A 25,645-nucleotide genomic window follows, 5' to 3' on the forward strand; every position below is an offset into this window, starting at 1 on the left:
ATTACGTTCAAATGAGTAGTGTATCTGCAGCCCTAGCACATCGGATCGTTCCTTGTTGCAGTTTTGAAGCTGAAGGCTCCCCAGCCTGCTTGCTACCCAAATATACAGCTTGTATGCTGGACCTATCAATTAATTGGTTCATGTGCTGTCACTATGAACTAGTTATCTAGAGTTCCTAGAGATAATTGTGTTTTTCTACTTAAGCATTAAAAATTATACTACATATATAACAGGCAGACTAACACACACAAACTAAGCAGAAACAAACCAGCCGATTGAATTTTTAGCAGTCAATGCAAGATTTGGTTAGCGTTTACTGAAGTTCATCTGGTAACTTGGTATGTAGGCTAAAGCTGGCCTAGAATATCTTGTATTAATAAAATTATTATAAACCATTCACAGCCCCACTCAGCATCAGGTTTGACATATCACAGTTCTGATTCTACAGCAAATCTAAGGAAAACTGCATTTGTTCTCTCATCTTGCTCAAAAGGGTACTTTATTCTGTAGTTTTTCTAAGTGCCCTAGAAGTGATATGTATATGTTAATGGAACAGTATATAAAGTCACCTCAAAGACAATTGTTTTAAAATTGTAAACCCCTACAGATGGGATGTAGGGTGACAAGTTAATTTAAAATTAGATTCCTGGATATAGTGCACACCTGATAATTGAGAGAAGTGGGAGGAGGGAGAAGAAGGTTACTGCTCTATATTTGAAAAGGTGAATCCCTCCTTCATTAGGAGAGGAGAGGAACAAAATCCAGAACCATACTGCACGGCAGATGTAACTGCTACCAATTGCAAGGATTTCTAAACAGCTGCAGGGGATGGGGATGGATGTATCCATGCTTGTGCTTTTTCACTACAGGTGAAATCCATTCAAGTTCAAGGAAGCTGTCAGGGTGTTGTGGTAAAGAGAAAGACCACTGAATACAAACTCTCAAACAGCCCAACATATGCTCTTCTGCGGCCCTCTCTCATCACGGGAGAGCAGCAGAAATCCAGAGACACTATCGCCCCCATCTCCATCACTGCTCAGACCTGCCCACAGGGCACCCTGAGAACGGCCTCCGTGCTCTCCCAAGGCACAGAGGCACCACATCCAACCTGGTGCCCCTTGCCAACCTCGGTGCTGAGGCACACCAACCACACTTTCGTGCACCTTGTTGAATTTCACACCCACAGCCCATGCAGAAACCTCACTCTCTTCCCAATGTTTCACACCAGCAGCACCTACCAGCAAAGCTGAGGAGGAAAAGACAGGGCATCTGCATGTTGCCATTCCTGCTTCTGCAAGGCCACAGGATTTGGTGGTATAACACAACATTGCTACAGGTTATTTCTACCAACAGCAATTGTTATTTGCGAAATGCCAGCATTGTGTGTGCGACAAAGTATGACACTAAAGTAGAGCAAGAAATTCAGCTTTGTCAGCCACACATGGCACTCGAAAGAGGAGCAGACAGAACAGAGACAATGAGCAGAGAATACGGCCACTGTAGCTTCTTATTTTACTAATGGTTCTAATTGCTGACATTCAACATTCAATTATTCATACGCAGTTACATGTTCCTATTGTGCCAGAAGCATTGTAGGGACTTTGAAGATAAGAGTTGATAAGAGCTGCACTTAGAAGTATTTTGCCTTAATTACTTAAGAGAATACTTGCGTACAAAATATCTAGAAACACACAAGTCAATGTGAGCATTAGGAAATAAGCCAAACCCTGTAGGTTTAAGAAGCGTGCATAAGTGCGCTCCCCTTCCTAGCTCCTGAGGCTCCAGCATTTTGCCTTGTAATTTAAAAGAGCCCCAAGTACAATTCCACAACTGTTGTTAGAACTGCAATTGCAGGTAAGCACGTATACATGTTCACATACAACTACCAAGAAAGTAAATACGTATGCTGGACAGTACATCTCTAGAAATGTCTGATGAACAAAATAAAACAATGGGCTACAGTTTAATTCTTTTTAAATAAAATACGTAAAAATAGTCATAACAGCAGCAAAACCCTATACAAGAAGCTTACAAAACAACTAGCAGATGTGAATCAACACAACTGAAATCAAATCAAAATTCTATCTTTATGTTTTCCTTTTTACACTTCTACAAAAGAGTCAACCTAAAATTACAAGGATGTAAAAATGCTCTACTTTGGAAAAATTAAAAAAAAGTGGCATGCAATAAAAGATCTATTATTAGCTTTGTCACTGTTCTATTTGTCTTCAATATCTTTCATAATAAAACCTAGAAGAATGAAGGGCAATATAATTATTTCTAAATCTCTACATAAACAAAAAGGGACTGTCCCCATTTACAGTTTAATATAGAATTAAACACCAAATCAATATTAAATAATGACTGAAATTGTTTAGGCAGCTGGCTGCATTTATGTTGACCTTACCTGCCACTTGACTGAGAATTTTCCATATACTGAATACAAAATAGCTTACAGGACACAAAGCTGATTATTATGTCAGACAAACTCTTTCTTCTCCTTTAAGTTCATACAACTAAGCCTATGGCAAGCCTCTAAGAGGCTTTTGTCTTCTTCTGCATTACTGGGGGGGTACTTTAAGTGATGCCAAATTCAGTTTTTTAAAATACAGATCTTGAAACTACTGAAACACTTTGGAAAGAAGTACAGTCATTTACTCAAATTCCCTCCATGCTAACAACTGACTAATTACAGTTCCTTCTCTTAGCAAAGCTCGCAGTACATTTTTGTTGCATATTAGCCAGATTTTGTTTGGAGTAACTTTTCAGCTTTTTCTCTTTGCTAAGTACTTTTTAGCCCCACAGTGTCTGAGAAGCCCCTCTGAAAATATTAAAAAAAATAATAATACGCGCCATCAGCAACACTTCCTATTCTGCACTGCGGCTACAGAAGAAAGGAAAAAAGAGGAAACTGCTGACATGTTCTCCACCTGGTGTTTAAATGGTTTTACCCACGAGACAAACTGGACTTCAGACTGCTCAGATTTAAAGGCTCTCAATTTTAAAGTTTGATGTGTTAACTTCAGCACATGAAAATAAAAATCAGGAGTTACGATACATGGCTTTCTTTTTACAACATTGAGCTGGCACTGGCAAACAAACTCTGTTTCACTGGTTCTTTTGTGGGTGTGGTACTTCGAGTCACAGAAACAAAACCAGAATGAAGCATATGTGATGCTTAGGACCCTTGAGGGAATTCTGTGGTTTGCTGTCTTGCAGTTGAGCTATGAACAGTTACTGCTGTGGTCTAACCCATCTACCCCATGAACTCCAACAAATGTTTACCTATCTGCCGCTCTAATGTGTTACTCAGCAATTCTACAACAGAGCTTGAATTCACCAAACCCCTGGGAGCTGTTTCCAATATTTCATTGCATTCTGCAGAATGCACACTCATATACTTAAAATACACAGTGGGAAAGCAGTGTACTGAGAAAGGGCTGAATGACCATTGACATAGCAGCAGTGAATTGCACGTGGACAGTAAAAACAAGAGAGGAATCCATTTGTTACGAAAAGCACATTAGATATGAAGATGTCAGGGACCAGTTCCATTAGCACTAGCCTAACAGTAACCTTGAACTAGCTTTTGATTACTTTCAATTTCTGCAGCCATTGCTCTTAAGACAGTCACAGCTGTTGAAATCCTGACATCGCAAACAAGAACTCCCATTCGTGTTAAGATGATCAGGATCTTCATCTGTTTCCTCAGTAGCAAAGAGATTTTTGCTGCTTTACTCTGAATATGGTTTCAGTAGCAGTGGAATAGGGGAAAAAGCAATAGCCACATTTTTTGCTTGATCCAACAACACACACACACACACCTTTAATTTGCTCAAGTTTTGCATTAGCGCTCATCAGAAAAGCAATGGAGAAGCAACTTTTGTCCTTCTGCACATGCATTGAAAGCAACAAAAAAATTTCATTCTCACAAGCCTCAGCCTATCCAAATGGCCTGAAATAACTTCCTCCTTAATTTTTAGTGTTTTCTGTGAAGTTAGACATTCATCAAAAAACTACATATAGGAACAACATCTAAAGATGCACGGGAAATACTCCCTTATCTTGGAGCCTGGGATCATTTATTTTACTGCAAAGAATATAAAATCAATGCCTGAGAAAGTACTGAAGAATTATGATCATATTCTTAAATACATTAGTTCTGTATCTGATTACGCTAGCAAAAAAAATGGGCAACAGGCACTGAGTGTCTTGGTATTGAATTACCATGCAACCTTTTCTTCTAGCAACGCAAATTTTCAGTGTATAGACTATGAGTAAAATACTAGCTTAACACTAGTTTAAATTTGAAGTTATTGGCCACAACTGCCAGTTTCATGGCAGATGCAAGGTTCTGTTAAACAAAAGCTGGGTATATTATTTACCACAATTACCTATGAAATACCACATGCAGGAAAATAAAGGCAAAACCAGCTAAAACTGTACTAAAATCAGCATAACATCTTTAAAGTAAATTTCTTCATATCTTCAAAGCTTCAAAGAAATGGAAATATTGATTTGGAATGTTATAATTCACAGTAACCCCTGATCCACTGTTCTTCTGCTTATGACTTTGTTCTACCATAAATTTTGTTTCATATCAACTTGCTGACCAATAAAAGTTTCTGAAATTGCTCAGTACAATTACAGTAAGCACACCAGCACTCCCCCATCTAAAAAAAATGAACTGTACAGCTAATAAGAATAATCATTGTGATCAATACAGATCAATCTAGTGATCATCACACGAGAATACCCTTTGGCTGCTTAGTTTTTCTGGTTTTCTTTTAACCTTAATGGAACTGGGATGCAAAGAGGAAAGCTGAGAGCAAGAATTCCTCAAACAGGAGGACTCCTGCAACCAGAAATACCAGAAATGCAGAAGCACATCGTGGTACCAGCAGAGATCCTCGTTTCACTGTGCTAACTGCTCTGCTGACAGATGGAGGGGCACTTTTCTTTGAAGAATTTTTAAGGAGTAAAAAAATGGCTAAGAAAGTGATATGAGCAATCCAGAATCACTCACTGAACAAGCAACCTGTGCCTGCATTGCAGATCAATGGTGTCCCCCCTGAACCTGCCTGTTGATAGATTTACAGGGGAACTACAGGATAGTAGCAAAATCACATCACTACAAGAACAGGGGACACATGCAGATGAGATACCTAGCACCAAAATAAAGTTGCAAAAACAACAGCCAAAACACTGATGCTATCAAAAGCTCTGCAGGCTATACAATCTGCCACAGGAGCTGCAAGATTTGGTGGAAAGCCCCCATTATGCCGACAGTCTTGCCAACCAAATGAAATAAATTGAAGTGAAACATGAGAAAGCGAGAGAGAGATGGAAAAACAAACAAAAAAAATTTAAAAATTTATTTGGGTTCTCTCTTAAAGCACATGAATGCAAATGGTAAAGCTGATTCCACTGATTTCAGCAGGCTGTATCACCAACTCCTGAATAATAAATCTTCTTTCTAGTTCACATCAGGGAAAAAAAAAAGTCAATTGATACAAGATGTTACAGTGCTTGTGAAGTGTCCTGGCTGGAACATTGTCCAGGGATTAGAACAATTAAAGACTATTCAGGCTCCATCCCTTAAATCTAATTCTACTCCATTAAAACAGTTGGATTTTTCCCTTGTAACTGTGAGAAGAATTTGGCCTTAAATTACAATTGTCTGATAGCTATATTTACAGAACTGGCAATACCCTGAAAATACAGAACCTCCAAGAGAAAAGAGCTCATAAAAAAACCTTATGGGATTATCAATTAAGATATTCTAACTTCCAAACTTAAAATAAATGGAAAATATGTCATATGAACCTCTGTAGATATTCAATCATTTTATTTTTATTATATTGAGACCCATAATTGCACCTGGAAGGAAGGAAAAACTGGATCACTTCGTCCCCATTGGTCTAAAAGCACAAGTACCATCAAGAGACATACCTGACTCACGAGCAGAGTGAGCAGCAATGAGACCAGTATTAACAAGCTTCACATGAAAAAAAATAATTAGGACAGTCAAAAAAAAAAAAGAGGATTTAATTGTTCACATAGCTATGAAATAGAATCCACACCGTTTAGAAAGTTCAATGAAACAATACTGAAGTAAGGAGTTCTGCCTCTTACCAATCACACATACTGCCGTATAATCCACTACATATGCTAAACATACCTATTTTTGGATCTTAACTTTATCTTCCATTTTGTGCCTGATATTTAAAACATAGGAATCGTTTTAGCACAATACGGTTTGTATGTAACACACAGAAAACAAACTTTTCTTGAATCATGTGTGCATGCATTTTACCAGATAAGTCCAACAAATCAGCCTTTATCTTCTCCACACAATATTATGTGCATTTTCATAGAAACAATCATCTAGGTATAAACAGGAATGGCTCGACTGGTGGAGGTGTTTATGGAAAGGAAACAGAGGTGTTTATGCACCGGAAAAAAGTAACCTGCCATTGAAGAGAACTGAAGTATAAATAGCAGAGAGGGTCTCTGCACTTAATATTAAGCATATATGACAACTGAGAATGAAAAAAAATGAAGAAATGCCAACACAGAAAAATATTTACAGGAGGACATAATCAAGATTCAAGTTTAAACCTACCAGGAGCTTGCTCCCATCTTGTTCTCTATTTTCAAGTATAATCAATTGAACCAGAAAGCAGTTAATACAAAAACACTTACATGAGAAAGGCCTTGCTTTTCAGAAAACCGTTACAAAGGAATGTTCATTAAACAGGCATCTTATGTATTGCTACACCTCTAGTACCTGCACAAAGCAAAACAATACCTTTAATAAAGTAGAAGCCAGCAGCTTTCCTAATGCATCTCATAAAACCAGTGTGCGCAAAGCTCTATCAACCCTCCATTTCAATTTCCATACACATCAAGATTTCTCATCTACTGCTCATCTAAAAAGAGGAATAAACCAATTGCCTATCTGCTGAAATAAGGTTTGTGGAAAAAACTTGACTGAAAGAAAGAACGTTTTAAACTAGAAAATATATAATTAAAACATGTTTCATTCTAAAATGAGTAAGCCCAAGCTATTTCATTGTGTTTGTTTTGTTTTTGCCCTGTCTTTGCAACATATTTTCTGTCAAGTATGTTGCAAAGCACACATACCTGATAAAGCCAGACATCCAAGTGGACCAGACACCATGCAGCAAACATTTTGTTTACCAGAGACATTTATAATTCAATTTGGAGACATTTGCAAATGTTAGCTTTCAGACTGCCCTCTTAATGTGTTCTTTAACAACTCAGTAGATGCACAGTAACTGCAGGTATATTAGTATAATCAGTCTCGGGAGTAAATTATGCCATCTAGCCTTTTAGTAATGTTTTAGTTGCAAAATTCCAAAAAGAAAAGGCCATTTCAAGTAAAACAGACCACCTGGTTCAAAGGAAACCTGTCTGGTGGACAGGTTACATAAGTGAGAAAATGCAATATCAAATCATCTCTAATTATATTCTGAACATTTGTTCTGATATTTTGAAAAGTTCTGGATAGTTTAGCTGTTAAATCTTTAAAGTGAACTGCAGAAGTACTTCCTCAGTGGAAATAAAGGAAACTTTATTTGACAGACAAAGCAAGATAAAAATTCAGCTTGCTTCAGAAATCTTGTGTTGTCTTTTTTTTTTTTGACATCTTTTAATAGTTTTTTAAAACATTGTTATTTTAAATGACTTCAACACATTTCCTTTAGCAAAGAATCCAAGTTTTAGACTATACTGTCAAAGTCCCAATAAAACAGAGATACTTCCACCAAAAGGTAATAATACATGGTATCTTTTGCAATCCTGAGCTCATTAAAAACATCAACATCACAGCAAAAAAAGTGGAACAAAGTGCTTCTAAAATTAATATTTTAGAAGAAAAATCTCAAGATCCTCAAGTCACTAAGAGAAATCAGGTAAAAGCTTAAAAACAGGGGAGAAGGAAGATTTTTTTTTTTTTAACCTTTCGGTAAAGCGTCAAAATGACGCAAAATGATTAGATTTTCTCAGAGTGGGAAAAATTAAGAGTACTATCAAGCTATTAAACCTTCCATTGGATCATTTGTGGTATGAGTTATTAGCATAATTGGGGGCATGCTTTATTATGACCTCTGCAAAACTTTCATTTCCCAAATGTGATAGATACAAAGTGCTTTTGTAATACCAATAATGATTATTTCCTATGGGAAACTGCCAATTATAAGTTGGTGAAAAAGGCTATGCTGGGTGTACATTGAGAAAGCGAACACACCTACCAACAGTCAGACTAATTAAAGCCATTCTTCAAATATTAATAAAGCTTTCCAATTCCATGAAATATAACCTGTACATTTCAGTTCAACCACATCCTTGTCAGGTCATTCATTCAACAATAATAAATATTTGACTACTGTTTAAATACAGCATTTATGCTGAACATTCACCTTTCCCTGGCAGTAAACCAAAACATGTGGGAAGCTGTTTTAACATTTAACCACTTGACTCAATTTCATATTATTTATATCAAGTCACATCAAGCGCCAGCAAAAACAGACACAGAAACAAGTCCCTTGTGTTCTGGAAACACGTATTAGAAAAAAATAAATCATAGTGAAGATCACCTGTAAGGATAAGCAATAAACTGCCAAAGAGAGCGTGTTTTATAACACTGACTCCAGTATACTCTGCTGAGGTCACAAGTACAAGAGGTAGCAGAGTCAATAGCATCATTTCCTGCTCTTCCGTCACCTGCTGTCTCATACCCTCAGCTGCCAAGGTTCACATGCTAATGCGCACCACCAAGAAAAGAGGGGACAGAGGGCACAGCCAGACAAAATTCCTGAACATGCCAACTTGACAGCCAAAAGACAGGACAACCACCTTCCCACCCACCCACACAGAGCGTCCAGCTCTACACACGTACGTTAGGCATGCCAGAGTGGGAATGCTTTTCAGCAACACCAGCCTGAGGCATCCTGTTTGCAAAGCTTCTGTTGCAGCCGTGAAACCATACTGCACAGAAATGGCAAAGCCTTCCAGAAAATGCAGTTTTAGGATATATAGCGCACACAGTCTCTTCATAGATAAGCCCTGGCATTTCAAAGCTCTCCCTGGATCCCGCTGGTTGTACAGACTGAGTTGGTAGGCTGCAGACTCATACCAGAGAATAGATGAGAGCAAATGAAGCTCCATTAAGGAATACTTGGGATACAACCATGTGCTCCCACATTACTGAATAGGCTTCAGCTTTTACTGATTAACTATTCCAGACACTGTTGCTTTAATTACCATTACCTCATATTTAAAAGGCATTTGCTGTAATGTCTTTGCTTTAGCCACCATAATTTTTAGAAGTTCTTAGAGTCTGATTCTCATTTATGCTCCTGCCAATTTGCAATACCTTCGCGAGATGAAATAGACGTAAAAGCAAATGTAGAAATATTGTACTACACCTTTACCTCATCTCTGGATTAACACAGAAGAGTAGAGTATTAATGACAAATCTGATTTGAAACTTCATGTGACATTAGAAAACACTCCATGCTGATACATGAATTGAGAAAAGAGGAAAGCTTTTACTTTCCTTAATATATTCTCCTGGAAACTGCCTAAATTGTTTAAAATTTTACAAGAGCAAACTCCCCAGTTCACCAATTGTTTATATGCACCATTATGAAGAAAAAAAATGTTCTGGAGAGTCTATGCAACAGACAGCTTAATTAGGGCATGGAGGAAGAGGCATGTTAAACCAACAGAATAAAAGAGATCATTTAAAAACCACTTAAGGAAGTTTGTTCTAGGTTCTTCAGGATATCTTGCACAATGAATATCTACATCCTTAAAATCAGATGTGTTTACACAAAAACAGGTTGTAAAGACTCTCACAGAAACAAGACAGCTAGATTTCAGGCATACAGACCCAGCTGATTTGTAGATGGGGTTATATGTGCAAATGTTTTTCTATTTTTCCCCTACAAGTTATAATTATATTGTTCAGTCTGATAAAAGACACTTTGCCTAATGAAAGATTTCACTTTGCTTAGTTCCAACATGGCCACAGGCAAATGCCATGTGGATGTTTGATATGAATCCTTCCTTCTCAAAGTTAGGACAGGCAGAACTGACTTTTGAAAGGAACCACAGGCACCAGCTCCAACTTCAGCAAACTCAAGTTCTGATCCACCTGGACAACAAGTTTTCCATCTTGTATCTACCTTTCAGAGAGGGAGTTAAATGGCTTAGTGGACCACACATAAGAATCGATGTGTGCAAGCCCACACTTTATTTGGTGAAATTTAAAAAGTCAATTTAAAAACTCGTTTACTTAGTTTTCAAAGAGAAAGATTCAGAAATAACTTGAACAAGCCATCAAAGTACCAACGTGAGGCAGACATGCCTGACCATCTTGCTGGAAAGGACCTCCTGAATTCAAAGAGCCAGCTGCTCAGCATAAACGTAATTCAAACAAGCCGCATATATTTTAATAGCCAGGCTGCTTAGCTTTTCTCCTCCCAGAAAGTTTGTAAAGAATGAAAGACACAGTAGCTTTCTAAAGGCTACAATATAGCTAAGCTCAAGGTGAGATGCCATGCAAGAAGAAAGTGACTGAATTAATTTTTGTCAGACTGAACTTACAAACTGGAGCTAGAGATATACATTTGACCACCTAGACCTGATTAAATGCAGTAAGCAAAGCACTGCCTCTTTTTGTATGAGAAGAGTGATCTCGTAACCAGGCCATTTATAAAAACACTCACTGAAAAACAAGTATAAATGGTTGAATTCCTCCAAAGAAACAAATACCTGAGAAAAGGACTTTGTAGAGTTTGAAAAGCAGCCTGTGTATCAGTACAGGAGTTACCTGTAACCTCTACAGCAGTGCTGAAGATAGGCTCCCAACTGCTAACCCAGACTGCAGAAGATCTCAATGATCTTGTTTACAATCCAGATTTTGTCTGCTACAGATCAAACTGCAAAAAGTGCAGTTATTAAATCTATTTACTAAATTTACTTATTACTTTTCACTGTAATGTTTAATACAATGACTTATTAATTCTGAAAAAGAAGAAAGCTAAAAATACAAACAACTGAAAGGGGGGAATGTGTGCCATTAAGCAATAAACAACATTCCATATTTCTGTCTTTCCCCTTTGTTTTACAAAAAATAACTAGACAGTAGTCTCATCACTCCACATACTGTAACTTTCAAAACTTGGCAGAGCAACTCTTGCACATTGTGTTTCAGATCCAATAACTCAATACATGCTTCAAAGATCTGGCAGCAGTTCTTTTAGGACTTATTTCCTACTTTTCTGGCTTATGCAACCTGTTGAGTTTAGAAAATTTACACTCAGTAGATTAAGGTGATGCACACAGAGAAAGAGGAAATCATAATAACCACAATAATTATAAATGAAATTTTGAATGCAAATTTGATTGGCCACAGATATTTCCATTGCCTGCAAGGAATCATTCTGATGAAGAACAGGACACACAACCCTCTCAGATTCCAGCTTTCACAGGTACTACAACCAAAAACATTTTGTTAGGGTAAACTGCTGCCAATAGGGCAGACTCCATAACTATCACACACGCAAACTCCCTGTTCTCTAATGCAATACATGTTTTAAGAGCAACAGAATTACAACAGGTAAGGTATGAAAACTAGAACAAAAGCAGGTTCTGGCAAAGCCACAGGGTGATGGGGAGTTTTGCCTTTGATTAGAATCTGTTTACTTAAACACTCAGCCAAGCATCTCTCCTCTAAACCAGACCACAAATGTAATTATGGAAAATTTCACAGGGATGTTTTCTGTAGTTTCATAGTTTAAAGAAGTTAAAGACTTGGGGGGGGGGGGGGGGGGGGGGGGGTAGTCCTTTCCAAATGCAATGCATTTTCTGGCAGTAGTTGAGTAGTTTTCTTTTTGGCTTCACCAGACTACAGTAAGACCTAAAGATGAACGCACCATTTACATTGTATAAGAACACACATCAGTTTAAAAGAAAATATATACTAGTGTATCTCTAGTAGGGCTTGGCAGGTAGTTTCAACAGGAAAATGGAATCAGAAATGAATAAAACATCTTATCCAAACTCATCTGTGCACATGACCTCTTGCTTCCTCCCCCACAACACATTTCCTACATCTGACAGTTTTATTTTTACATTTCCTGGTTTTTCTACCACACTCTGTTTATTTTGCAGTTTTTCCCCTACCTTCCAAACTGTTCTGCCTATTCTGTAGCCCTCCATTTCTTTCTCATACACTCGGCTCCAGTTGAGTTCAGTGGCAAAAATCCCACCAACCTGACTGCAAAGGAATTCCTTGGGAACATCACCCACCACCTCTGCCCCCTGCCACCACCACCACCATTCAGCTTTCACACTGAGTCATGTCATCCAATTTTATGTTGAGAAACTGGAAAGGGAATAGTTTCCTCCACTCTTTTCTACTCTACCCTCTCCATTGCCAGGGGCATACTTCTACCAGTTAGATTGAGCAGACCCCAGGAGGCAATTCAAATCGCTATCAAGGAAGAAAGCAACCCAGAAAAAAAGAAGAAAAGAAAAAGAGGAAAACACAGAAAGTCAGCACTTAGTGTCTTAGTGAGCTGAGCCTGCACAGAGCAAAACTGTTTACAAAAATTCCACTTTCTTCAGGTTTCATTGAGGCCTAACAACACGAGCTGTCATTTTGTCTTACTTTCAGACCGTTTTCTCACCCACTGCAGTTTATCCCACATTGCCCACCTTTGCATGTAAGACCAGGTCTTTCCATATTTTAATGAAATAATGCTCTAGTGTTGGGCATTAATGAAACATAAAATTTGAATAAAATAGCATAGCTTAGTTCCTTATATAACATTCCGCTACCTGTGTGCTTTCCTTCCTGGGGAGTGCACGAGAAAAATCTAAAGGGAAAAGCTTTACTAGGCAGCCAGATGAAAAAATATCCAAACAAAAGAAAGCAAGCATTCCCAGCCTAAAACAAGTGCTAATTCAGTTTACTTGTCACACAGCTTTGTATACATACACCACTTCCAACAAGAGTCATGTATGCAGGAACACTTTGGGGAAAGCAGTTTTTATTTCCTAAGTGTCTGATCTTTCCCAGTAAATTATGGGTACAGATAGACAGACTGGATCAGACCCAAGGCCTGTCTACTGCAGTACTGTCTTGGATGCCACCACCAGATGCTTTAGATGAATGCATGAGAATCTTGCAGCAGGCAGTTATTGGATAATTTGCCCCCCCCACATAAGACTCATGCTGATCACTGATAGTCTGAGGTTGTCTTATGCAATGAGAAATAAGTTAATTATCCATTCCAAATTTTTATTATTAGTTATAATGATTATATGGCTATCATAAACAAAATATTCAGCACCCAAGAATTATTTCCTCCTTTTTTTTTTTTCCTGCATTAGAACGCCTGAAGATTCAGTCACAGTTTAAGACAGACCAACCATGGAAATGATGGAATATAATCAGCTCTCATCTTAGAAATTTATGAACAATTTTGAGGCAGTTCTCTGGTAAACTTCAAGAGTCCTCTCCAGAAATCCACCAGTCCCTCATCCTTTCCCTATTAACCTCCACTCTGCCACCACAAATGAAAACAGACTCATTTCAGGATTTTATTTAGCAAATCTACTTTTTGGCCAGATCAGTTCTGTGATTCGCTAGTTGCTTACACAGGTTTTTGATGTAAATGAGCATCCTGGGACAGAAATCAGAGGCTGGGAGTGAGATTGGGGACTGCTTTCTTTAGCAGCAGTGTACATGAAACTACAGGGAATCTGACAACCACAGCCGTGACTACCACCATAAGTGATCTACATACTTTTGTTATCACTTGCTTTTTAATTCCCAGAGCTCTCTCCCTTCTCTCTGAGCCACCAGCCTCCCTCAATCTGAGACCCTCACTAGTCCGTACTTCCTGCTCCATCCACGCTCACCTTTCCCAAAGAGGTCTACCTGCCACTAGATTTTGCTGTAATTATCTGAACAGTCTTTCACAGTAAAGTGTGAAGAATATGTGATTTCCAAACAGCAGGGAATGTTTAGAAAGCAATGCTTCATCTGGATGCAGTAAGCTTCTTTTAATTTTTTCTTTTCTTCCCCCCCTCTGTTTTACATCATTGACTCCAAGTTTTGATGACAAGATATTTTAAGCATTTCTGACTTAGAAGTGTGCTAAAAATAAGAGAATTTTTTTTAGGAAAACATTGCCTAACTTAAGGGAAACTTGGTATATACACCACCTAAGTAAGCTACGCATGTTGCTTACAAACAGCAGATAACTTTTCAGACCTAAAAACTCGATTTCTGGAAGCCAGAGATAACATGCATAAACAATCTGACAGGCTGTAGGATTCAATGGATCTGATTAAAAGAACAGAATTACGAGTCATGGGCAAAACAGATGCTACAGAGCAAAATTCATCTCAAGTGGAAAATACCTACGCAAAATATCTTAATTGCTGTGCTTGTCAGGGACAATAAGAAGATATTCAGTGGAGACAGAGTCTAAAGCTAAGGTTAAAAACCTCTATTTTGAGAATAGTAAACTGAGCAAATTGCATTGGTCTCTTACAAGAAGAGAATTTCTCTTCTTTGTCCTTCCCTATAAAGTGTCACTTCCATTTTGGGAGTGGTTACCATGCCCTATATAATGATCAGAAGGCAAATACTTCAGGACTAAAATTCATCCTCAGTTATGTGAGTGCATATATAGTTATGCTGTGCTGGTGGGAAGTCATACACTGACATAAGGAAAACACACACAGAGTATTTCTGGGTTCATAGCAAAAAAGATTACATAGAAGTTCATCAAGTTTTGGACTTTTAAAGTAAAGAAGTAAACAGTGCAACACTAGAAATTACAGAATGTAATTTGTACAAGTACATTGGGTGTGAGCAGCACCACATTAACAGTGTTTGCATTTGCACTTGCAGTACTTTCACAGCTACAAGACAATGTCTGTGGGTATGTGTCAGTATTTTGGAGGCTCCAGAGAAGTGAATGAACTAGTCACCTAAGTCTACCAAGTAAACCAACTGTTAAAGTAAAAACAGTTATAGATTCAGCTATAAAGATCAGAGCAGGCTTACTCTGTTAAGCTCCAGTACTCTTAAGAACCTAGGTTTTTAAAAGAGCCAGTAAATTGCTACTATTTTGTAATCACAACAGGGTGGAAAAACTTGAGCAACTGGATTACTGAGTGATCTGTTAATGATCTTCTTGAATACAGAAGAAACTTGCATCATTTCTCTCCTACCCTAGCAACCTTCATGTTCAGGTTCTCCATCCTTTCTCCCACCCTGCCAGGATGGATCAGAGCACAGAGGCCCCCGATGAACTGGTTCCAGTCTGTCATATGCAGCAGGATGGACAAACACTATTTACATGTCCTGGAGGGACACAGTTGCGAACATCACTGTTCAAATCTGTTTCATTACCTACACCACAAGAACTGCTACCCTGAAGGAATCTGCTAGTACCCTTAATACTACCCTCAATGTAATTACAAGATTAAGATTTAAAAAAGTACTTTTTTGTTTGAATAGTAAACACAAACTGCACAGATGCAGAACACAGAGAAACAGGTAAAGAGAAACAAAAGAAAGGTATATCTGTGTGTGGCTAATATGTTAGCTCCTAATATGCCTGCCTTCATGATTCTAACCAATAGTCCATCAGGTGTTCAAACTCTGGCTTGAGGATCCAGTTATACAATAACATCTTCAAGCCACATTAACGGGCAACGTTTATGGACAACATTTTACTAGTGAGAACCCTTACTTTCTTTTACAGTTCGACTTATCTTTGGTAATGGCTCTAATTTGTGTCTCTCCCTTCCTCCACTTCCACTCAGTCAGGAAGGCATTTAAACTGCTTCATAGCTGAGCGGGAAGATATCCGTTTCAGAAAAATATTAGTGTTTCTTGAGCATAGTCAGACTCAACTACTGTCTGCCTACAGGGTAAACAGTCAGCTAGTGACTGTTCCAGTGGGCTGCTATCTCCTAAACAGAACATTAGCAGAATGCTCATTTCCACAAGTCTGAGCTATCAGGGAGTGAGGCGTTTCCTTGTGTATTCCATGTAAATATACAGGTGGGTTGTTTTTTTAATAACATCACACACAATCACGTAGTTAGGATTAACAGAGGCAGGATTAACATAACTGGCTCTTACTGAAGACAAGATACAGAGATCATTAAGAATCACTTTGGGGTGAATGTTCTTAACTCCACATCTGAGAGAGAGAGAGTCACAAAAGTACCCACATGAGAGCACTAGCAATTTCAACAAAAATACCAAGGCCCAATAATCTGACTGTGCCCTTCACTCCAGAAAAAAAAACCTCTACACTTCTAATCTGTAAAATTGCCATAGGGATCTTATTTCACCTCCATAAAAATGAACTAAAATGTGGTAATGAATAAAAATCATGTAATGATCAGGACATTGTTTTAATTACCACTCTGGTCAGGAATGCCCACTGAACATTATGCCCAGCTTCAACACTACAGACTTTGATCAGGGGTTTAGTACTCCTCCTTTCAAGGAGGTCAAAAACTATAATCAATAAAGCAATTTTTATTTGGGTAATAGCCCAGTCTCTCTGCGAGTAGGAAAGTGGCAAAAGTTCCCGTAGCTGCTGACAGCATTGAAAGAGGTGACTATTATACATAGAGATGTGTTATGATTCAGGCAACATCTCTTATTTGCACCCCCCTGTCCTCCCAGCACTCTGTAAGCAGAATGAACCTGTAAGGACCCACTGGCTGACCTCAGCTCCTGAAGGGATACTGTTCAAAATCACACACTTTAATAAAAGACAATATTGCACAACAGTCTCACCTCTAATAATCTGATATGTTAGCGTGCTTGCTATCCAAAAAAAATTCTCCCAGGCATCCTCAAGGTAACTAGTATTAACTTCAGTACACTGCTAGCAGACCTTGTAACTGACTGTATAAATTACAACTGCCTGGGGCTATTTTTGTTTTGTTTTTGTTTTCTTGTTACTGAGCCAAATTCTCTTCATATTTACTTGATGTAAGTTCAGAAGTTGTGGAATTAACTTTTCCTTTGTTCCAAAGGGTTTTAACTTCTTTGACTTTAGATGTGCAAAGCCTACAGCATATCCCCATGCACATTATGTTTAAATGGCTAAAATTGCGTCCAAGTAGAAAGCGAAAAGGAGCAATCATAACTTTCTTCACCTAATTTCACGCTTAATGACTCTTACCACCGCTATGTAGAGTTTTATTTTGAAGGCACGCAAGTTGCTCAAATGCAATAGCTAAGGTACACTCAAGGTAAGGTACACTGATTCATCCCCTCCTTCTTTACCAATTCTAACAAATGAGCCAGTTATCCCAGCAGTTCTGTCACTAGTGTGATTTCATTCTGAATCTCCAGTAAGTTCTACTACTTACACCTGGATATGAATTTAGTTAGCACTACCCGTATTTTCAGACTGTTGCTCTAAGAAAACATTTACAGTAGTTTCTACTTTCCAAGAAAGCTATTTCTGGCCAATGTAGGTTTTATTTATTAATTATTATTTTAGCAAATAGCACTTTTGCCCATAAGAGAAATATTTTAATCATTTACAAATAAACAGACCAATTGTGATAAAACACCATGTCACTGTGCAACAAATTTCTCAAATCCTTGTGGTGTACATTGTGGGAATAAACCAACAACCAAGAAGTAAAAAAAAAATCTTGGGATGTTTTAGTGACTAATACCAAGGTTATATGTACATAAAACACTGCCTACAGCCATTGTGTTATTACTTCTAAAATTCTAGAAGACTAGGGCACCCACACACCCTTTCGTATCAACTACTTTTCTGCACTGACATTTTCCTGAGACATCCCTGCACAACAGATCTGTCTGGAATTGGAATCCTCATCTCAGATTCCTGATGATCCTGAGATTCCTGATGTGAATTTAGATACATTTTTATATAAGCAACAACAAAAAGTAAATACGTTATCCCATAATGGTCATTTACAACAATTTCAGTTGAAGGAAGAATGAATGTTCTAAACTGTATGTGCATGGGTAGAGCTCTGCTCCTATATACTGAGGTGATAGGCAAAGAACTCATTTAACTAAACTGAATGGATTAGCCAACAGGGCAAGGCTGAGGTCTCACCCAGAATTGGTGAGAAACTAGCATTTGCTTCAACAGTCCTTTTGGCCTGCTCAAGATCTGGATACTGAACCAAGTGGAATTTTGTGCTGATTTGGTGCTTTCAGAGGAGAGCAGACTCCAGTCAGCAGCACCAAAAAGGGTAAGAATCCTTGATGCCAAATGGCATATATAAAACTACAGTCAGACTAGAAGTACTTAAAGTGTGAAATCAAGGTGGTGTGCAAGTGACCAGAGTGCTTAAAAAAAAAAACAATAACAACAAAACATGTTTCCTGCAAATCTGAGGTGAGAAGAAATCGCTGGAACTACTTCGAAATTAGAGCACTTCCATTGCCTTTGCAGCTGTTTTATGAATGGATCCACAAAAGCTCGGGAGTTAGGTTGGGCCTTAGCAGGAAAGAGAGGTTTGTTGATTCCTTATCCCTTCTCCACAGAATGTTAGGCCACTACAAAAAGATGAGGTCAACAAGTACCTATAAACCCCTCAGTTGCCAGTGGTACCAAGCCATCCTCACACATCTTTCTTAGTGTCAAGGTACCTGGTTTTTGGGAGAGCTCAGCATACTCTGAAGTTGCAGACTTGTGACCTAAATTCTTGATGAAGTCTCTCCCCTCATGAACCTAAACTATTGTTCTTTCAGAACACATTCCTCATTCTACTAAGACTGCCAGCACAGCATCGAAACACTGAACAATATTTTAAAACTTGAAGTAAGTTATCTAGTAAAAATAAAAAAGATCAGATTAAAAGGTTAATAGAAAAACACTTACTTTTTGAAAATCAGAAATTACTCCGTAGAAATTCCCATTGTAGATGACATCCTTTCCCTAAAAAAGGAAACAAAACAAAAAAAGCCTTAATTGTACAAACTAATACCCAGTTAATAAAATACAGTGAGCTACGTCAAGACATTTTTAACCCCCAGAAATAATTTTTCATAATGATTACATCCATTATTGGACATGAGGATAATATCCACACAACAAGCAAAGCAGCATATTTACAGAAAGAGGAATGAAGGGGACAGAAGTGTTCAGAATTGAAGTCAAATCCGAATTTAGATTAGAAACCTATGCATTAGAAGAGGCTTTGAAAGGAAAAAAAACAAGTGTTCGGTTTTCAAAATAATGAAAAATTAACTTAAATAGATCTTTCAAATGAATGTCCATCAAGAACTCCTGCACCTTAGGATTGAAGTTCTGTTTTTTGCTCTGTCATTAAGCTTCATGTTTTTTTTCTTCCCTTGAAGGTAAAATAAATTGAAGCCTAGAATCGAGCGCATCCACTAGGCACATACTCAGGATTAAATCTGACCTGGTACCTTTCAGATTTTTATGAAGTGCAGGAGAAAAGATGTATGCGTGTGTGTACACATATGCATGTGTATATACACACAGATACCTCGGCAAGATTAGAAACAGAGGTTCTGGGAACCCAAACTCTCAGCCAAAGATATGCCAGAGCATGATGAAGGTCTAGCATTTTGCCCTGAAAACGCACGGTGCATGAAATGCCCTAAGTATCATACTAGAGTCACTAAGAACCACGGCAATCACAATTACAGCAACGAGAACAGTTAAAGAAAATCATTTCCTGTTCTGGTGGAATCTCCAGTAGTTGCCCAAAAATTCTACTAAAACAGAACTTTTTCTAAAACATAAATAGCTACTCAGGGGATGATGGCTAGGTATTTCATTCTTATTAAATATTGACAGTGCGCTCTTCTAATAAAAGACCACACAGTGCTTTTGCTTTGAGAAGGTATCATCACATCACCACCACCTAACAACTACACACAAAAGTGTCCTTATACTTATTTCTAGGGTCAACTGAAATCAGTTTAGTGCTAAAATAATCTCACAGTTCAAAACATGTTATTGTTGGAAAAACGATGTTACAAAAATATTTTAAGGCATGTAAACTACTTTAGTAGTCTGCAATGGCAGATACATATTCAGTATTTGTTTTCTTGCAGATTGTGGTCAAATTTTAACACGGTTACATCAGCATAAATGTAGCACAGCTCCACTGAAATCTGTAGCATCATACCACACCTAATGCACATAACAGAAGCAGAATCTGTTTCTCAACTGTTTTCAATCATTTACAGCTTTCAGGGTAAAACTGCCACTGGGCTCTGAAATTTCTCATGTTCCACGTACACAGATGAATATAATCTCAAAATTAAATCAAAAAATCATCTTCTCTTTAATTACATAAATATCAAAATCATTTTCTTTTCACCAGTTGAGTATTTCTTCAAGATCTTGTTTGTGTTCAAAATCTCCAAAGGCCTTTTAGTAAGACTGTAAATTCTTTGACAGAAAGAGAGCCAGAGTCAAGTCTCAGTTACACAGGCAGAAATGCAGAGCAACCCTTAATTCACAGTAACTCAAATACTGACAGGGAAACAGCCTGCAGCTGCAGCCTCAGGTTTATCCTTTGTTCCACAGCTGGTTGTAAAGGCCAAAAAAAGACAGACCAAATAATTCCTAATATTTTCATTCCTTTCCTGTCCCAAGAAAAATAAATGAAGGAACCAAGAGGTAAATAAGCTGGTCTTAAATACCTTGATGCCTTTTTTTTTTTTTCCAGAGAATCATTGATTTTATGTTCCTAAATTCCTGAACACTTAACCGCACAGATATCACAGATCTCAATTGCAACTAAAAACCTAAACAGTTGTTGAGGCATCAAATGCGGAAGTGTTCATTAATCATCACTGGCTACACCACAGATAACACTAATCCTTCTTCTACTTGAGACATTACAGGTAGAGATTTTCACCTTGGGGTTTACAGACCCCTGGAGACTCAGATTGTTGCTAAAGATCCACGAAGAGCTGCTTAGAAAAGCAAGACTGACAGCATACTTTCCATTCTGAAACCCAGCCTCCCTAAATATACCTAAATGTCCCAGACTTAGCAATTCAATTATTTTGTCCAGCACAAATTATAAATCTAGTAGTAAACAGAATACCTCTCACTAACTAGCCATCCAATTCTTTGTATTTAATAGTGCTATCAAAACTACTGTTGTCTCTCTTTCTTTCTTAAGAGTATCCTTATACATTTTGTGCTTGCCAGTCAATCCAGGCCTTACAAGCAAGGTAAAACTTCTTTTCATAACTTTGGTCCTTTCACAACAGGAAAGGAAACTGGACATTCAGCTGCCGCTGGGAACGTGCAAATGCATTTCTGCATGAGCCAGAGTATTGCCAAGACTAGAAAACTTCATACTGTTACAGAAGAACAGTTTCTTCCGGCAGGAAAGAAAATCCAACTTCCTGGTGGAAGAAAAAGAAGCCAAGCAACTCCAGCAGCATCTATTCATTGCTGAACTCCAGAAATGGATCAGTATTAAAAATAAGCTCTCAACTTGAATCAAGGGCAGCTCCTATTTTATACTGCAGAGATTTGCTACTCTCACCAGCCCACTCGTATATGTGAAGTATGAGCTGAAAGGGAATCATTGAAAGTGAACTGATCTGTTTTTCAAAAACATTTAGAAAACATGGCCATTAAGCTTAATAGTTTTGTACAGTACAGTTGAGAGAGAGACTGTGCAAGTGAGCTGTGTCTTGCTCAGCTGCACATGTCCAGTGATATCAACTCTTCCTGGTATGGTAGCACTCATTTATAAATTAGCCTTAAAATCTACTAGGTGCACTGCAGTATTCAGCAGAAAGTTCTGGCCCTATCAGAATGCCGAGCAACACAAAAATGGTCTTCAAAATCCCTCTGAAAAGCAGTTATGCTAGAGCTGAGCCATTGGGACCATACATCTTCACTTCCATATCATGGATAGCAAATGGAGCTTTTATTTCTCCTATCAAAGTGTCACTAACACCAAGAGACAACGCTCTTACCTGGTTCTGAGCTACTGTTCAGAAAGGCAAGACTTGTTTCTTGACTAGTCATCTGAACCATGCTATCACCTTAACCAGGCAGCAGAGCTTTGCCTAGTTGTCTGTCTCTCCCCACTGTATGACTTCAGGTTTTTCTTTATAGGTTACCAGGGGATTAGGTCTTCAAAATCCCCAGCTAAATCATGATGATCCATCATCACAACGGACAGCTTTCATTGAGACCCTGGGTTTGTCAACAGATCCCAAACATCCCTTTACTTTTTTGAACAAGCAAACAATTTTTTTTTTTTTAACCTTTTTTTTTTTTTTTTAAACTTTGATCTCTGAAAAGATCAAAGAATGACCTGACAGGAACACATTCCTAGAAGTCTCCAGTGGTTTCCCACCTAAGAACACTTGGCAGAGGATGAAGAGCACTTGCTTGTGTTGCCCACTGGGAGAATAAAACCTTAGAACTCAAATAAGGACTTTTTGCCTGATTCTAATTAAAAGCAGAGTAATAGTACCTGATTTAGAAAAGACTGTTAAAATCTTAATTTAACCACAATGATTTTGGTCCTACTCTAAAACAGTCATTACCTTCCAAACTTTCACTCATTTTGTGCCAAAAAGGACCATCAACCATAGTGTTGTGTTAGTTGTTTTTAGACACGTATTTCTTTTAAATTCCACAGACCTAAATCCCCTATGCAATAACATGACAATTTCTAGAACAGTTCTTTCTTCCTTTTCAACTTTTTTCAAGACCCGCAAATAAATAAAAGCTGCAAATCACACTTGCTTTAATGCTAACTCCTTGAGAAGACAATGCCAGCTGGTACACATTTGTGGGCAGGAAACCCCACACACTAAAGGAACGTGATGTCAGCCCCCTGCCTCTGACAGCACGCAGCAAGGCTGTGCGCTGCCAGGTGCTGCCTTCAATGGTGCAAGCTGTTCTAGCTAGGGCCACACTGTCAAGTTGTTCATCCTCGCCCGAAGCCTCGGAGAAACCTCAGCTCCTTCCTGGAGTGGAGCCGTGCCAGGGACATCAGTCTGTTGCTGGTGACACACACTACACACAATTCAGTGGCTTCCTGCTCAAAGCATTACATAATTTGAGCCTCTGGCATATCTTTCTGGAACATTTCACGTACTAACCCACAAGATCAGTAGCCTTTTCAGTCACCAGATAACTCTGCATCTTTTCTTCACCGATACTGATCCGGATGGTACTGACTGCAGGCCTAAGGCTGTCTATTCCCAAGGAAATAAAAAATGGACAGTTACGACCTACAGACACAGACAAAAGCAGCAGCTAAACAAATATGTCGGTAACTTCAGAGCCAGTGAAAAAATATATTTAATCCATTTCTGCCAAAAGAATACCACGATCAAAAATCGCATCTGGATTAATTAAGAACAGTTGCAGTTAGCTTCACGGAATTAAGCCAGAAAGTTATTAAACAAAGGAAACACACAACCTGCTGCTAGTGCCATGTGATACACTACCTACCGGTCATACATCTGACCCCAGCCATGCTCTCATGAGTCAAGAAAGTTCTCAACTCAGGACCTGCATGCATATAGCTATGTTGAAAACTTAGTTCTTCAACTACTTCTTGGTGTTTGCTGAGCAGAGTTCAGTATCTTGAATTCCTGAAATAGGCAGACTATTTTCCATAGAGACACCAAAAAAATTGGAGGCCAGAAATTATTCTTTATGAAAAGTATATTGATGAATAATAGTTAAGTACACTCTCAAGAATTATTTATGTAAATAAATCTCTCAGGCTTGTTCATACAGTGAATGAGTTATATTTATCTGATAAAACCACACCATTTGAGCCAGGCAATAAACAGCAGTGTGTTTATGCAATACAAAATAGATACCGCAAACTCTTATCAGTATGCAAATGTAACAGGCCTACAAAATCTGCAACTTGAGTGCTGAAATTTCAGGGTATCCTAAAGTTCCTGCAGGTACTTTTGCTTATGTCTTAGGAGAATATTTTGTTTTTCCTCAGAAAAACAAACACTATCTTCGGTCATCTACAGAAATTCTCTGGAACCAAAATTATCCTGCTGCAGTTTTGAGAGGTTTTTAATCTATGAAATCACTCACTGCAGATGAAAGCAGTAACAATCCAAGACCTCACTTAAGGCATTGCAAAGAATCCAGCTCAATTATGTGTAGATGCCTTTATTCTCCTTTGGCCAATGAAATTATTTTCACACAAAAAAAAAAATTGCACTCTGACTAAGAGCAAGTAAGACCTCTCACCATACCCAAAGAAAACAGAAATGAAGGGGCAATCCCAGAATCCATCCTGCAACCTGGGCAGCCGATGCAGGCACCAGAAAACAAGCAGCAGGTGAGAAGAGGGGAAGAAGATGGATGCTTCTTTCAGGCCAGCAAGCCACCAGCTGCCAGCTCTTTAAATCACTAAGATAAAATGCAATAATCTAAGGTCTCCAGGGATATCTCAATATGATCACAGAGGTCCCACCACAGCTCAGTCATTCTTTTTGAGATGTGCCCCTGTGCTCCAGAGTCTGAGAGTTCATTTCTCGTTGTTCATGTTTCAAAACGCAGACCAACAACTCCCACACAGCATATTTTGATCTGTGCTTTTATAATTGCAACCCTCGACAACAGTAAGAGAGAGGGATTACACAGCAGTATTTCTCCCCTTGAATATTTACTGAGATAATTATGTATCAGTTATAATACTAGTTGAACTGCACAGTGCAAAAACAACACTGAGTGGGCATGCCATTTTATTCAAGTCTTTTTGTCCCGTAACATATTGGGAAGTACACAGCCGATTATATTAGGGTAAGATCCTCCAGGATAGATGTGCTCAGCTTTTAAATACAGTCCCTTTTTTGGCAGTCATATTAAGATACATCCCCTCCCCCTACCAAAACAAAAAAACCCACACACCACTACATGACAAAACATTACCAATTACTAAAGCCACCTGCACTTCCAGAGAATGTTCCCTTCCATACCTTCTTTCCTTCCTTCCTTCTGGGCTGCACAGTGAAGATGAAGCAGTATATTTACAACAAATTTTATGCTAGCAGATTTTACACCACAAAAAACCTGCTTTGCTCCAAGTTCAGCAAGGTGGTGGGCAGAAGTTTACGCAATCAGGCATTATGAACTAAAGGAAACCACAGGACAGACATTTAATTTTATGTAAATATCTTTTCCCCCTTTCTCACTCTGCTTTCCCATTTGTTTTAATTCCATAGGAGAATGTGACTGGCAGTCACTTCATAATGCACTGCAAGGCCTAAGTGCCAGCAGCTTTTCTCGTCTCAACAAAACATACAGAGCTGAAATTAAATTACCACTGGCTTAAACACACTTATTTTACTGCTACCCACCTAGAACACATACCCAGTTCAAAGTAAACATGTTTAGTCACTGCATAATATGAAGCATAAAAGAAAAATGTTCACTGTACTTAACTGAGAGTTACGTTCCAAAACAATTTTGATTACTATCTCTGAATCCAGCAGCAACCAACTAGCTAAAACTGGCATTATTGTGATGGAAATAGCATGATATTTCAATGCAAGAAAATAAAACTTGTACCAGATACTAGC

At 38.3% G+C, this 25,645-nt stretch overlaps 1 protein-coding gene across 10 annotated transcripts in view; it reads right to left on the reverse strand.

Annotated features, from left to right (window-relative positions):
* Positions 1-25,645, reverse strand: part of PLCB4 (phospholipase C beta 4) — a 202,001-nt gene that overhangs the window by 162,710 nt on the left and 13,646 nt on the right. For 6 of the 10 annotated variants that reach the window (XM_048060780.2, XM_048060775.2, XM_048060785.2 and 3 more), the window contains one exon: positions 18,951-19,007. The gene's annotated coding sequence lies outside the window, so the exon portion shown is untranslated. Of the gene's footprint in view, positions 1-6,705; positions 6,791-18,950; positions 19,008-25,645 lie in introns of those variants that run through there. The other 4 variants (XM_048060784.2, XM_048060777.2, XM_048060778.2 and 1 more) reach the window with 2 other exon arrangements.

Source organism: Anser cygnoides, chromosome 3 (assembly GCF_040182565.1).
Source record: "Anser cygnoides isolate HZ-2024a breed goose chromosome 3, Taihu_goose_T2T_genome, whole genome shotgun sequence".
Lineage (NCBI taxonomy): Eukaryota > Metazoa > Chordata > Aves > Anseriformes > Anatidae > Anser > Anser cygnoides.